Raw genomic sequence first — 14983 nt, 5'->3', positions numbered from 1 at the left:
TTGTCCCAAATATATTAATGATGCTGGGATCCAACCTTTCTCTTTATCTTTATACCAAATAGGCGTATTCAAGATCTTCTTATCCTCTTCTTTCCCTTGAAAATGCAACTCTGCTGCTGATTTCCCTTGCTCCAAACATTCAAAAAATTTAGGGTAAGTAAGGTTTTATTCAGAATGTCTTTAGGTTTCATAAATCTCTCTTGTTTCCCCTTTTTTATTTTTTCAAGATAATCACACAAGGTACGATTAGCTCTTTCAATGATAGTTTGCCCTTGACTATTATAAGGAATACCAAAAGTATGAGTTATATGGTATTGAGATAAAAAGTGAGCTAATTTATCCATATATGTAGTCAATTTTTTGGAAAACTGTTAGGTAAGAAAACCCATTCTATTAATCCTTTTTCTTGAGCAGTTATACCAGATGGTGAATAAGGGGTATGAAATATTATAAATGAAATAGTTTGAGAAGCATGTAAGTAAGTCAAAAAGCCATCATTTAGTCGTTGCTCAACAAATTGAAGTTCCTGTAAAGCCAATGGGGTTAAGGTCTGGGGGCTATCCAGAGCTGTATCTCCTTCTAAAGTAGAAAACAAATGTCGTAATTGATAAGTAGGAATCCCAAGTACCAGGTATAGCCAATTAATATCTCCCAATAACTTTTGAAAATCATATAAGGTTTTGAGATGGTGTCTTCTAATTTGCAATTTTTGGGGCCTTATTCTATGTTGTTCCAATATTGTCCCTAAATATGAAATAGGAAAGTCCTTTTGAATTTCTTCCGGGGCTATTTGCAAATTGTATAGTCTTAAAGCCTCCTGTACTTTTAAAAAGAATTCATCACGTTCAGCAATACTAGGAGCTGCTAATAGGAGATCATCCATATAATGATATAGAATATAATTGGGTATACTCGATGGAGGGATTGTAAAGAGCGAGCTACGAATTCTTGGCATAAGGTAGGACAATTTATCATTCCTTGTGGTAAGACTGTCCATTGATAACGCTTAACAGGCTGAGCATGATTAAGAAGAGGAACTATAAAAGCAAATTTATCTCTATCTTGCAATTGTAGGGGGATGGTAAAAAAAAACAGTCTTTAAGATCTAGCACCATTAAGGACCAATTCTGAGGAATAAGAGCTGGAGGGGGGAGTCCCAATTGCAATGCTCCCATAGGTTCAATACATTTATTAACTTCTCGTAAATCAGTTAACGTTCTCCATTTTCCAGATTTGTATTTTAAAACAAAATCAGGAGAATTCCAGGGGGAGGTAGAGGGCTCTATATGACCAAGTTGGAGTTTTTCTTGTACTAATTGTTCTAATGCCTCGAGCTTCATTTGTGGTAATGGCCACTGCTCAACCCATTTTGGAGTATTAGTTAACCATTTTAATGGGAGTGCTCGAGGAATTTGAGCAGGGGCTACTAGTTTTCTGATGGAATGGTTACAGAAACCCCCAAAGGAGAGAGAAGATCTCTCCCCCATATATTAATAGGTATATTTACAATATAAAAGGTAACAAACACTGATCTTCCATTATGGAATTGACATTGCAAGGGACGGGTACTCTTCCAGACATCTGCAATGGAGCCCAATCCCGTCAGCATTAAAGGGTTTTTTTTCTTTTTCCCAATCTTGGGGCCATTGTTGAGAAGAAATGACTAAAACATCTGCCCCTGTGTCTACTAGTCCCTCAAAGTTGTTTCCTTGTATAATCAAGGAGAGAACAGGGAGAGAATCTTTGGTAAGCATTTCCCAAAATATATGTCGCCCAGTACTTCCAAATCCTCTTGTTCGTTCATTAGGAAGCGCCAAAAAGGGGTGATAAGGTAGAAGTATTTGAGCAATACGTTCCCCAGCTAACAATGAAAGTGTGGCAGAAGTAGAGACCATAATTAAATTTCCCCAACATAGTCAGAGTCTATTACCCCAGGAATTATGGTTAAACCTCTCAAAGCCGATACAGCCTAATATCAAGCCAAGAGTGCCCTTAGGCAGTGGTCCAAATTCATTTGTTTTTAATTTATAAATGCCTCCCCCTGGTGACAAAAGAACATTATCAGCTAGTGGCAAATCAGCAGCAGCACTCCCTGAAGTAGCAGACCATAAGTCTGAAATCATCATCTGAGGTCCTTTTAATGGGGCATCAACTCGTAACGGTTGCTGGGAGGGAACAGGGTTGGGGCAGGTAGGATGGCAGGAGGGCAAGGAGGAGAAGTCCCCGGTATTGTTCCTGGGACCCAAGGATTTAGGCCCGCAGGATAGTTTCCCAGTATCAGGTTGCCCATTTTGTCTGATTTAGATCTGCATTCATTAGCCCGATGAAACCCCTTCCCACATCGACGGCAAAGTCCAGGAAGAGTCTTATTCTTCCCAGCAAGAGATCTGTCTTTACGAATTGCACCTTGATCAGCTTTTAATTTCCGACACTCTCTTTTCACATGACCAGGTTTTCCACAATGGAAGCAGTTACCTCCCTTTTGTGGTCTCATAGCTTTGGCCAAGGCTGTAGCAAAGACACTAGCTTGATGCTCAGCTCCTCCTACTCCTGAGCAGGCTCTGATATATTCAGCTATAGAGGCACCCTGTCCCTTTAAAGGTCCCAGTATACGCTTGCATTCAGGATTTGCATTTTCAAATGCTAAAGTTTGTAATAATATCTCTGAAATCTCATCCCTCCCTACAGCCCGTTCCACAGCTACCCTCAATCTTGCTAGAAAATCAGTATATGGCTCATTGGGGCCTTGCATTGTTTTAACAAAGGAGGGCTGGGCGTGGCTAGTAGGCACCACACGGTGCCATGCTCGTAAAAAGACCTGGCGGACTTGTTGTAAGTCCTGATCAGAGTACTGAGCCTGTTCTCTTAAAGCCCGATAAGGGCCCTCTCCCATTAGCTTGTCCTCAAGAGGACCAGGGGGATTCTGTCCCTCATTAATCTGAGCCTGCTCTCCAGCTTCTTCTTCCCACCAGCTACGAAGTTGTAACCATTGAGAACCCTCCAAGACAGCTTGGGCAATAGATTCCCAATCTAACAGAATGATTAATTTGCCTTTTCCCAATGATTACAGCATAGCCAAAACAAAGGGAGATTGAGGACCGTACTGTGCTACTGCAGCTTTAAGATCTTTAAAAAATTTATATTCCAAAGGAGTGTATTGAACATTTATCACATTGCCATCCTGCTGTCTCTGGATGGGAAATAATTGTGGAGGATCGATAAACCCACCAGGGGGAGCAGGCGAGTCATCATCATGAAACATAGACAAAGGAAAGGAGAACCGACAATGTTCCCTGCCCACATCCGGCCGATTAACCGCAGTGGGGAAAAGAGAAGCACAAGGAGGAGCAGAAGGTGTAGATTTTTTCTCCTCCTTATGGGATTTCCACCATTCCTGGAATAGATGGGTCATTTCTTTAATCTCTTGGCCCTCCTCTGATGAAACCGAAGAAGCCTCTGAATCTGATTCTGAACTGTCAGTATCAGATGTTTCACCATTTACAGGAGGAGGCTCATTTGTATCCTCGCCTTCAGGCGATGCAGAAGCCCCACCAACGTCTGACACATCCTCATAAATTATTTCCCCCCTCCTTGAAGCATTAGATTTAGTTTCATTTTCAGTAGAGAGCAAGGTTAAAGCCTGTGTTATAGCACTACACAAAGTCCATAACTTCAAAGGGATCACATTATCCTTCTGATGTTGCTTTCTCAATTCCTTTTGAATTATTTTCCATTCCTTCAAGTTTAACTGTAACTTAGTTTGATATTGAAACCAATGACAATATTGCTCCACCAAGCGAAAGAGCTCACTCAATCGACGAGTTGAGGCTTTAACGCCTACGGAGTGGAGAAATCCTTTGACTAACTCCATGTATTGTGTCTGTAATGATGATGATGAATTCCCCATGATTTTCTGAAAGTTCCCCTGCTAGGGTGAGGAATTCCCCATGATTTTCCTGAAAGTTCCCCTGCTGTGGATTTAAAATCCCCCCGGGGTTACTCACCCTTTCGGTTTCACTCGAGCCCCACGTTGGGCGCCAGATGTTGCGAGCGAAATGACACAAAGACAAAACATGAGACACACAAGAGACAGACAATACACACTCCGGCTGGAGGAACAGAACTGCACAAAACTAATTTCAGTTTATTATTATAAAAGCCCCCTAGGCAGAATTCCAGACTGCGTGAATAAGCCTTTTCAGTACAGTACAGGTGCATACATGTTATCGTACAGCAAAGGGGAGTGAAATCCCTGTCTGCTGCAGAGTCTGTCCAAAGCCCTCTTCTCCTTCTTATCACAAGAAGGGAATGCTCCCTCGTTTGCAAGGGACCATTAAACTCAAGGCTGTGTCCAGACTCTTTGGCAGAACGCCTCATTTGCAAGGACGTTCAGCCCGAGCAGAGAGACCTGTTTGCAAGCACATCTCTGCTACCCTATTAACCCTTCAGAAACTCCAATACTTTGACCACCTGATGTAAAGAGCTGACTCATTGGAAAAGACTCTGATGCTGGGAAAGATTGAGGCCAGAAGGAGAAGGGGACGACAGAGGTTGAGATGGTTAAATGGCATCACTGACTCGATGAACATGAGTCTGAAGAAGCTCCGGGAATTGGTGATGGACAAGGAAGCCTGGTGTGCTGCAGTCCATGGGGTCACAACCTATTGGACACAACTGAGCAACATACTGAACTGACTGAATGGCCTAGTGGTGTTTAGAGCTTAGTAAGTAATATATTAATACATGTTGAAAGAACTTTCTGATTTTTGTAGTTGTTGCTAGTTAAATCCCAAGTATGTAATGCCATTGAGGAAGTAACTTTTTAGAAGAATCTTCTCCAAAATGTCCAAAGAATTTGCATGTAGCTCTGTGGATGAAGCAACAGTTAGAACTGGACATGGATCAACAGACTGGTTGGTTCCAAATAGGAAAAGGAGTACGTCAAGGCTGTATATTGTCACCCTGCTTATTTCACTTATATGCAGAGTACATCATGAGAAACGCTGGGTTGGAAGAAGCACAAGCTGGAATCAAGATTGCCGGGAGAAATATCAATAACCTCAGATATGCAGATGACATCACCCTTATGGCAGAAAGTGAAGAAGAACTAAAAAGCCTCTTGATGAGAGTGAAAGAGGAGAGTGAAAATGTTTGCTTAAAGCTCAGCATTCAGCAAACTAAGATTATGGCATCTGGTCCCATCACGTCATGGCAAATAGATGGGGAAACAGTGGAAACAGTGGCTGACTTTATTTTCGGGGCTCCAAAATCACTGCAGATGGTGATTGCAGCCATGAAATTAAAAGATGCTTACTCCTTAGAGGAAAGTTATGACCGACCTAGACAGCATATTCAAAAGCAGAGACATTACTTTGCCAGCAAAGGTCCATCTAGTCAAGGCTATGGTTTTTCCAGTGATCATGTATGGATGTGAGAGTTAGACTGTGAAGAAAGCTGAGTGCTGAAAAATTGATGCTCTTGAACTGTGGTGTTGGAGAAAACTCTCGTGTTCCTTGGACTGCAAGGAGATCCAACCAGTCCATTCTAAAGGAGATCAGTTCTGGGTGCTCATTGGAAGGACTGATGCTAAAGCTGAAACTCCAATACTTTGGCCACCTCATGCAAAGAGTTGACTCATTGGAAAAGACTCTGATGCTGGGAGGGAATGGGGGCAGGAGGAGAAGGGGACGACCGAGGATGAGATGGTTGGATGGCATCACCGACTCGATGGACATGAGTTTGAGTGAACTCCAGGAGTTGGTGATGAACAGTGAAGCCTGGTGTGCTGCGATTCATGTGGTCAGAAAGAGTTGGACATGACTGAATGACTGAAGTGAATGGAACTGAACTGTGGATGATACAACAAAAATGAGCAGTGAAGCCCTGAAGCCCATCTCATTCCAGAAAAAAGATCTCAGGTTTGAGTTTTTGTTGGTATCTCAAAGAGGAAATTATTGTGACACTGCTTAAAGTGAAATAGTAGGATTTTATTCGGGATTACTGATATAGTTGGCAATACTATTGCAATTGAGATAAGCTCTCTGGCTCAATACAGGAATAACAAGTTGGGGGATCATCACTCACACTGAGTGGGGGGTCAGTGGATGGAATACTAAGAGAAGACATGAAGGGTAGAAGGATTCTTGCTGATGGCAAGCTGGGTTGATTGATATCCAAGATGGGGGATTCTCTCTAACCTGACTTAGAATTCTTGCTACAACTGGACTTGGCGATCCTGGGACCAGAGTGAGTGTGTGTATGTGTCCAAGGTAGAAAAGAGGGTTCAGAGAAGCTTGACTCAAATTTGGTGAAGGAGAGAGTTTTGTCACTTTTCAGACTGTCCTTTAGACATGAGTCGCTGGCAGGGAAAGATTTCTCCAAGTTTTTGTCACCATTCCTGTATTTATGTGTGACTTTGACTTCTCTCTGCCATGGAGAGCCTACAGTGGGACAGTGTATCACTCAGTATATGAAAGATAGTATGACAGTCGTGTCTTTGAAGAATAATTGTGGCAGACAACCCAAGACCAAAGAAGTCTAGTCAATGGAGAACATTTGATTCACATATTGGGACAGATGTTAAGATTTTTTGTTTTTACGAAATATTCTTTTGTATATAAATTTAACATTTTTAAGGGTAAGAGTGACATTTTAGCTCACACTGACTGACATTCCACTCTTAAGTTTTCTGAGAAAATAGCTGGTTCAAATGCAATGGTGAAGAGGGAATCAAGAAGGAGAAGAATACTAGGGACACTGTTGGTATCTCGCCTTCTTACAAGAAAAGTATTAAGACAGAGTATGAGATAACCAAAGAGAAATGTTATGCTAGGATTTGAGTCTCTAACAGCCCGACTGTTCTCATGCAGTTTTGACTAGCTTTTTCCTGGGAAGTTGCCAACCAACAGTGACCCACCTGAATTCTTGACTTTGAACTCCCAGCCCTATGATCTCAATACTGTCATGGGGCCTACCTTTGTAGAAGTCCACAACTGCTAACATGACTTAATCCAGTTCAGTTCAGTCACTCAGTCATGCCCAACTCTTTGTGACCCCATGGACTGCAGCACACCAGGTCTTCCTGTCCATCACCAACTCCCAGAGCTTCTTCAAACTCATGTCCATCGAGTCGGTGATGCCACCCTCTGTCGTCCCTGTCTCCTCCTTCGGATCCAAGATTGAAAGCAGAGGAAGAGAACCAAATCGGGGGAGGAGTGTCACTGCTGGCTCCATCTTTTTCTTCCCTGGGATTCTGGCACTTCAGAGGAAGACCAAGATAGGATCTCTACACTCATATTCCCAGTAAAGCCTCAAACTGTTCCTGGGAGATCTTGATAAAGTGCTAAGGGAAAACCTTATTGGAACATTTTTTAGAAGGTTTAGGTTCCTGGAGAGGCAGTTTGTTGTTAGAGCAACTCAGAGGGTGAAGGAACAGGTAAAGAATTTTCTAGAGAAAAAGGAAAGAGAATTGTGATATTGACTGTGGTGGAGTAGTCTCCCCTTGTTAGCAGGGGACATGATCCAAGGCACTTGGTGGTTGCTTGAAGCCACAGATAGTACTGAACCATTTTCTCTTCATGTCTTCCACCCACAAATTTAATACCTTTTCCATCTTAACTAAATACTATCAAACACTGTGACTTTAACTTTTACAGTTTGAGGTGCAACAGCAAAACTAGCATGAGTTTATTTTTCCTTTTTCCCCATTTCATGGAGAGAAGATTCATTCTTACCATATGTTAGAAACCTCAGCATATGATTTTTTTTTTTTTTACTTATTGAGTTTAGAACTTTTATCTTTTCACTTAAAGGAAGCACTTTATGGTTTTTCTTTGGCATAACCAAATTGCCAGCATCACTACTCTTGTACTTTGGAGCTGTTATCAAGTAAAATCAGTATCACTTGAACACAAGCACTGATATACTGATACAATCAATTTATAATAAAAATGGCTACTAAGTGACTAACAGAAAGGATGTGCTGAACAAAGGGATGATTCAAGTCCCAGGCAAGATGGAGGGGAGGATGCAAGACTTCATCATGCCACTCAAATGATGCACAATTTAACATTTATGAGTTGTTCATTTCTGGAATTTTCAGACTATGGTAGACTATGGGTAAGCTAAGCTATGAAAAGTGAAACTGTGGATGAGGAGAAAATACTGTACAGACTACAAACAGACTATCAAATATATAAAGGCTCAAACAATAGAAATTTATCTTTCACTTATTTAACAGTCCTTTGTGGGTATTCCTGGTCCACAGGTGACTCTCCTCCATGCTGTCATTTATGGAGCCAGGTTCCTTTCATCTTGTGGCTCTGCCATACCTCCAGGTCTTGTGGTTTCCTTCATCCACCTGAGTGAGGAGAAAAGAGAAAATGGAGAATTTATACCCCCCCCTTTTTTTTTAAGCCCTAAAGTGACACACATCTCTTTTGCTTACATTCTATTAGTTAGGCTTAATTACATTTATATGAGGAGGGGCTGGGAAATGTAGAATATATCTAGGCAGTCACTTTCCAATGACAGTTCCACACATTGTTAAGGGGAACCTGGATTTTTGTCTCTGCCACAGGGATGCTTTTTTTTTTTTTCAACACTTGAATTATTGTACTCCATTCTCCTCTTGCTTTTAAGATTTTCTTTTTGTTTTTCTGTAGTTTGAATAGGATATTTCTAGGTGTAGTTTTTTGATATTTTCCTGCTTGGTATTCTCTGAGTTTCCTGGATCTATGCTTTGCTGTCAGTCATTGATTTGGGGGAATTCATTATTATTACCTAAAATATTTCTTTCATTCCTTTCTCTATTCTCCTTCTGGCATTTTTGTTATGTGTATGGTATACCTGTTGTAATCTTTTATAGCTATTTTTTGCCTGTTTTTTTCTTTGCTTTTCAGTTTGGGAAATTTCTACTGACATATCTTCATGTTCACTGATTCTTTCCTTGACTGTGCACAAACTACTGATGAACCCGTCAAAAGCATTCTTGACTTACATTGCACAGTTTTTTATTTTTAGAATTTCCTTTTGATACTTTCTCAGAGTTTCCATCTCTCTGCTGACATCATCTGTCTTTTCTTACATATGGTATACTTTTCCTAATAAATCCCTTAGCATATTAATCATAGTTATTTTAAATTCCCAATTTGATAGTTCTAAAATCTCTGACATATCTGAGTCTAGTTCTGATGCTTATTCTGTCTCTTCAAGCTGTGTTTTTTTGCTTTTTAGCATACCTTGGTGTTTTTGTTAAAACCCAGACATGAATCATTGGGTAAAAGAACTGAGATGAATGGACCTTTACTGTGAGGTTTAACGTTTATTGGGCTATGATTAGCCTATACTTGCAGCTTTCTATAGCTGAGATGTTAGACCCTAGAATTTCCTGAGTGTCTTTGTTTTTGTCTCCTTTGTTGTCTTTGGATTTCCCTAGAGACTCTTTCTTTAGGCTCTGAGCCCTGAAGTTCTTTTAGCTATAAATCTATGTTATCTATTTATTTATTTTTAATTCTTTCTTTTTGCTAAAGTGTTCCCAATCCTGAACCCCCCTCCCACCTCCCTCCCCATCCCATCTCTCTGGGTCATCCCAGTGCACCAGCCCCAAGCATCCTGCATCCTGCTTCGAACCTAGACGGGCAATTCATTTCTTATATGATATTATACATGTTTCAATGGCATTCTCTCAAATCATCCCACCCTCTCCCACAGAATCCAAAAGACTGTTCTATACATCTGTGTCTCTTTTGCTGTCTCGCGTGCAGGGTTATTGTTACCATCTTTCTAAATTCCATATATATGCGTTAGTATACTGTATTGATATTTTTCTTTCTGGCTTACTTCACTCTGTATAATCAGCTCCAGTTTCATCCACCTCATTAGAACTGATTCAAATGTATTCTTTTTAATGGCTGAGTATGTACCACAGCTTTCTTATCCATTCATCTGCTGATGGACATCTAGGTTGCTTCCATGTCCTGGCTATTATAAACAGTGCTGTGATGAACATTGGGGTACACATAACAATAACAGAGATCTATGTTATTGTACCATACAGGAGCCTCTTTGATATGGTGAAAACTATTGGGGGAGGATAAGCATTTCATAATCTATAATCAAGTCTTCATTGTTTAAGCCTGCATCCCTGAGCTATGACCTTCATAAGTACTTCTCAGCCTTCTTCTCCTTCCTCCCTAACTGAGACAGGAAGAGAAGTTGGCCTTGCATCTTTCCCTTCTCCCAGGTCAGTTAGGCTCTGGTAAAACAAAGTTGGTTAAGCTCTGGTAAAATAGCTTTCCTTAAAAGCAGGCTTTTGTTAAAGAAAACAAAGCACTCTTTTAAAATGGTTACTTTCCCCCTTTTCCTTCTGGATGTAAGAAGGGATTTTTCTTCCATATTCACCCTGAGAACCTGGTGAGGCTTCTAGACATAAAACTAAAAAATGTGGGGGGCTCCCAGGCACATTTATCTCCTAAACTAACCCAGGCCAAGTCTCCAGTAATTAGTCAGTTGCCCTTTCTACAAGGCTCAAGCTGCAGTTTCTGCTCCTAGTAAACTACAATTCTCTGTATTTTCCTATCTCTCCAGGGTTGTAGTTCTTGCGTTTGGGGGGTTGCAGTTTTTCCTGTAAACTCAGTTCCCTGATCTATCTAATACTTGTTGATTTTCAGTTTGTTCAAGATATTTTCTTTCTGTAAGAATAAAAGTGATGACTTCCAAGCTCTTAACATTTCAGACTGGCCAGGGGTTCTTTAAATAGGGAAGCTATTTATATTTAAGTTGGAGATAGGCTATGGCAAGAATCTCCTACTTTACTTTATCCTCAGAGATGACACAGTATAAGAGCTAATTGTCTTTTCACCATCAGAGTTGAGCCCAGTACAGCTCATTCATGCTGCTGCTGCTTCTTTTTTGACTGCACTGTACAGCATGTGGGACCTTCGTTCCTAACCAGGGATTGAACCTGTGCCCCCTGCTTTGGGAGTGTGGAGTCTTAATCACTGTTCTTAAATCTCAGTTTGTATGTTATGTCTAAAACCTTCTCCCATTATCTTCTGTAATATTTATTTATTGCTCCTAGTCTTAGTCTCTGAAGTGGTTCAAACCAAATCTAAGATTTTAAAACTTTTGTTCCTACAAAAATCTCCCAAAAGTTCCTTTTTTCTTCAATAGTCCTTCATAGGACATGGTTTCAAGTTTCTTGTCCTTTGAGATTATTTATGATTTATTGTAGTTCAGGATTTTCCTGAGACTGTGGGTCTTAGTGGTACATGATCTTCATAGTAATTTTCTATGTGCATTTATTTTTTCTTCTTTCTAAAGACAGAAAAGTCTTTTTACTGGAAAGGAAACTGCAGACTAGTTCTTCAGCAGGAAACAAAATCTTCCCAAGCAGTGAGTGCTAGCTCAGTTTCTCATGTGTCTTGTATAAGGGATACTGATTGATATAGTACCGTCCTCAACAACATTGTCTGAGAAAATGTAGTCTCGAAATTCAAACAATGTAATTGCCAGCTTTTGCTGCACAATGGATGTTAGTGGATGTATGTGAGCAGAGAACTGACCTGTGCTGGCACAGTGGGGTTTGCCTCTGATGAACCAGTGATTGGCTATGAAGAGTTTCCCCTGGGTGGCTGTTCCTCGAGCTTGGTCTCTGGACCTTACATGTGGAGCTGAGATTAACTCAACCCACAGCCTAGAACCAAGCCCAACCAATTCATTGCCTGATGCAGACAAAGCTGCCGTGGAAGCCCAGTCCAGATCATCTGATACGCAGTTGACTTTAGTTCAGTTCAGTTCAATTCAGTTGCTCAGTCGTGTCTGACTCTTTGCGACCCCATGAATCACAGCAAGCCAGGCCTACTTGTCCATCACCCTGAGTGAACTCCCTGAGTTCACTCAGACTCTCGTCCATCGAGTTGGTGATGCCATCCAGCCATCTCATCCTCAGTCATCCCCTTCTCCTCCTGCCCCCAATCCCTCCCAGCATCAGAGTCTTTTCCAATGAGTCAACTCTTCACATGAGGTGGCCAAAATACTGGAGTTTCAGCTTTAGCATCAGTCCTTCCAAAGAAATCCCAGGGCTGATCTCCTTCAGAATGGACTGGCTGGATCTCCTTGCAGTCCAAGGGACTCTCAAGAGTCTTCTCTAACACCACAGTTCAAAAGCATCCATTCTTCAGTGGTCAGCCTTCTTCACAGTCCACTCTCACATCCATACATGACTACTGGAAAAACCATAGCCTTGACTAGACAGACCTTAGTCAGCAAAGTAATGTCTCTGCTTTTGAATATGCTATCTAGGTTGGCCATAACTTTTCATAGTTGACTTAAGGACCAATAAACATGAAAACACTTTTCATGTAAATCACTGAGTTTTAGGAGATGGGACCAGGCTTGTCAGCTGACCATTTGATATTTTAATAAATAAAATAGATTTAAGGGACTAGATCTGATAGACAGAGTGCTGATGAACTATGGATGGAGGTTCATGACATTGTACAGGAGACAGGAATCAAGACCATCCCCAGGAAAAAGATATGCAAAAAAGCAAAATGGCTGTCTGAGGAGGCCTTACAAATAGCTGTGAAAAGAAGGGACGTGAAAAGCAAAGGAGAAAAGGAAAGATATACCCATTTGAATGCAGAGTTCCAAAGAATAGCAAGAAGAGATAAGAAAGCCTTCCTCACTGATCAATGCAAAGAAATAGAGGAAAACAATAGAATGGGAAAGACTAGAGATTTCTTCAAGAAAATTAGAGATACCAAGGGAAAATTTCATGTAAAGATGGGGACAATAAAGGACAGAAATGGTAGGGACCTAACAGAAGCAGAAGATATTAAGAAGAGGTGGCAAGAATACACAGAAGAACTGTACAAAAAAGATATTCACAACCCGGATAATCACGATGATGTGATCACTCACCTAGAGCCAGATATCCTGGAATGGGAAGTCAAGTGGGCCTTAGAAAGCATCACTACAAACAAAGTTAGTGGAGGTGATGGAATTCCAGTGGAGCTATTTCAAATTCTGAAAGATGACCCTGTGAAAGTGCTGCATTCAATATGCCAGCAAATTTGGAAAACTCAGCAGTGGCCACAGGACTGGAAAAGGTCAGTTTTCATTCCAATCCCCAAAAAAGGCAATGCCAAAGAATGCTCAAACTACCACACAATTGCATTCATCTCACATGCTAGTAAAGTAATGCTCAAAATTCTCCAAGCCAGGCTTCAGCAATACGTGAACCATGAATTCCCTGATGTCTATGCTGGTTTTAGAAAAGGCAGAGGAACCAGAGATCGATCATGGAAAAAGCAAGAGAGTTCCAGAAAAATATCTATTTCTGCTTTATTGACTATGCCAAAGCTTTTGACTGTGTGGATCACAATAAACTGTGGAAAATTCTGAAAGAGATGGGAATATCAGACCACCTGACCTGCCTCTTGAGAAATCTGTATGCAGGCCAGGAAGCAACAGTTAGAACTGGATATGGGACAACATACTGGTTCCAAATAGGAAAAGGAGTATGTCAAGGCTGTATATTGTCACTCTGCTTATATAACTTCTATGCAGAGTACATCATGAGAAACACTGGGATGGAGGAAGCACAAGATGGAATCAAGGTTATTTATATAAATATACTTGATATCAGTTCAGTTCAGTTCAGTTCAGTCACTCATTCGTGTCTGACTCTTTGCGACCCCGTGAATCGCAGCAAGCCAGGCCTCCCTGTCCATCACCAACTCCCTGAGTTCACTCAGACTCACGTCCATCGAGTCGGTGATGCCATCCAGCCATCTCATCCTGTCATCCCCCTTTTCTCCTGCCCTCAATCCCTTCCAGCATCAGAGTCTTTTCCAATGAGTCAACTCTTCGCATGAGGTGGCCAAAGTACTGGAATTTCAGCTTTAGCATCATTCCTTCCAAAGAAATCCCAGGGCTGATCTCTTTCAGAATGGACTGGTTGGATTTTCATGCAGTTCAAGGGACCCTCAAGAGTCTTCTCCAACACCACAGTTCAAACGCATCAATTCTTCAGCACTCAGCCTTCTTCACAGTCCATCTCTCACATCCATACATGACTACTGGAAAAACCATAGCCTTGACTAGACGGACCTTAGTCGGCAAAGTAATATCTCTGCTTTTGAATATGCTATCTAGGTTGATCATAAGTTTTCTTCCAATGAGTAAGTGTCTTAATTTCATGGCTGCAGTCACCATCTACAGTGATTTTGGAGCACAAAAAAATAAAGTCAGCCACTGTTTCCACTCTTTCCCCATCTATTTCCCATGAAGTGATGGGACCGGATGCCATGATCTTCGTTTTCTGAATGTTGAGCTTTAAGCCAACTTTTTCACTCTCCTCTTTCACTTTCATTAAGAGGCTTTTTAGTTCTTCTTCACTTTCTGCCATAAGGGTGGTGTCATCTGCAAATCTGAGGTTATTGATATTTCTCCCGGCAATCTTGATTCCAGCTTGTGTTTCTTCCAGTCCATAAATAACCTCTTAGTTTTTTTTTTTTTAATATTTAGTTTTAAGCTAGCTATTTCACTCTCCTCCTTGACCCTCATCAGGAAGCTCTTTAGGTCCTCTTCACTTTCTGCCATTAGAGTAGTATCATCCACATATCTGAGGTTGTTGTTTCTCCCACCTATCTTGATTCCAGCTTGTAACTCATCCAGCCTGGCATTTCTCACGAGTGCTCAGCATATAGATTAAACAAACAGGGTGAGAGAAGACAGCCCTGTTGTACTCCTTTCTTAATCTTGAACCAATCGGTTTTTCCATAAAGGATTCTGTTGTTTCTTATATAGTAATCATTATTTATGGATCCTTATACATTGTGAACACCCTCAAGGTTTTTTTTTTTTTTTTAATAGTCTGGGTTTGTGAGGAGCCTTTTGCCAACACAGCTCTCCTAAAAACATTGTGAGTTTTCTAAGTATTTGATTACAATCTGCATCATGTGTCCAAAGACACATC

This window comes from Ovis canadensis, chromosome 1, assembly GCF_042477335.2.
Source record: "Ovis canadensis isolate MfBH-ARS-UI-01 breed Bighorn chromosome 1, ARS-UI_OviCan_v2, whole genome shotgun sequence".
Lineage (NCBI taxonomy): Eukaryota > Metazoa > Chordata > Mammalia > Artiodactyla > Bovidae > Ovis > Ovis canadensis.
This window is presented reverse-complemented; position numbering follows the sequence as displayed.